Source organism: Sorex fumeus, unplaced genomic scaffold, assembly GCF_029834395.1.
Source record: "Sorex fumeus unplaced genomic scaffold, SorFum_2.1 ptg000008l, whole genome shotgun sequence".
NCBI lineage: Eukaryota > Metazoa > Chordata > Mammalia > Eulipotyphla > Soricidae > Sorex > Sorex fumeus.
The window spans coordinates 80,594,809-80,596,522 of NW_026606065.1; positions in this window are offsets into that span (position 1 = coordinate 80,594,809).

A 1,714-nucleotide genomic window follows, 5' to 3' on the forward strand; every position below is an offset into this window, starting at 1 on the left:
AAGTGAGCCTCTGACTCCAAAAGTCTGTGGCACCTGTTGCTTGAAAATCAGTTTGGGGTAAACTATTAAGCAAGAATAACTAAAACACTGTCACTGTCATCCCATTGTTCATCGATTTGCTCGAGCAGGCACCAGTAACATCTCCATTCATCCCAGCCGTGAGCTTTTAGCAGCCTCTCCTTACTCATCCTTCCCAACGCTGCGACACTGGAGGCTCTTTCAGGGTCAGGGAAATGAGGCCTGTTATTGTTAATGGTTTTGGCATATCGAATATGCACCACAGGTAGCTTGCCAGGCTCTACCATGTGGGCAGGATACCCTCAGTAGCTTGCCGGGTTCTCCGAGGGGGACAGAGGCTCCAGGAAAAACTGCATCACTCTCTTCCAGGAGCTTTGTTGTGTAGTCTCTGGATCTTGGCCACTGATGAGATTACATGGCGCTGGGGAGAGTTTGTGGGTGTGACTGCCAAGCTACTGGAAAACAGGGGATCTGGGTGGAGGAGGCCCAGTCCTGATCCAAGCAGGGTTGGATAACTCAGCCACAGGTTCTGCATACCTGGGTTCCTCTGTCGGTTCCTTCATGCCTGAGGTTCTTGGCCTTTTGGCTAAGATCAAGTGTAATGTGTAACTAAAACACTAGCATTACTAATAGCCAGATATTCCCAAAATAGCAAACATTATTTCTAATTCCTAACTAGATTCCAATTAATTATGAACGCCAAACTTTCTGACATTAATCATTGACTGGCATTCCATGTGAATTTTTTAAAATTGAAAACTAGAGTTGTGAATTTTAATTGTAACTATCACAATTTTAAATTGCTGAATGACATCAATTCTTTTACTGTATAGGCAAGGAAAATGAAAAAATTTCCTTATTCCCTATCTCTACTCTCTTCCTCTCTACTGATGATAAAGGAAACTAAGGAAATTGAGGTCACTGTCACTGTCCTCCCACTGTTCATTGATTTGCTCGAGAGGTCCCAGTAATGTCTCCATTGTGAGACTTCTTGTTACTGGGTCTGACATATCGAATACATCACGGGTAGTTTGCCAGGCTCTTGCCATGCGGGTGAGATACTCTCGGTAGCTTGCCAGGCTCTCTGAAAGGGATGGAGAAATCAAACCCAAGTTGCCCGGGTTGGCTGCATGCAAAGCAAACGCCCTACCCACTGTGTTATCGCTGCAGCCCAAGGAAACTGAGGTACACTAAAACTTAGAAACCTATCCAAAGTTTTCATTTAAGTAGAAAGTAAGAGACCCAAGACTCAAACCTCAGTGTCTACTTTCAAATCTTGTCACTATGCTATGCTTCCTCATAAAATATATACCCAACAATAATTTAAGAACATCAAACTAGGTAGTAATTCTCAAATTTACATATGGTTACATAGTTTATGGCTTGTATTTTATTTCCTTTTTGGTGTTTAGGCTATTAATAGCATGTTATGAACACTATTAATAATTAATACCAATGTTGGCCTATGTAGTGAACAAAAGATTAATTATACATACATGCATATTCATATTTGGACAAAAAAATTTTAAGAGAATTATCACTTGGCACATAAATAAGCAAAATTCAAGTGAAAAACTGTAGTTAACATCTTATTATTTAATGTCATGCCCCTGTATATGATATAATGGTCAATTCCCTAAGTGGTGAAAATATTACTTTCCCTGTGCTTACTTAAAACATTTTAAAAAACAACTAA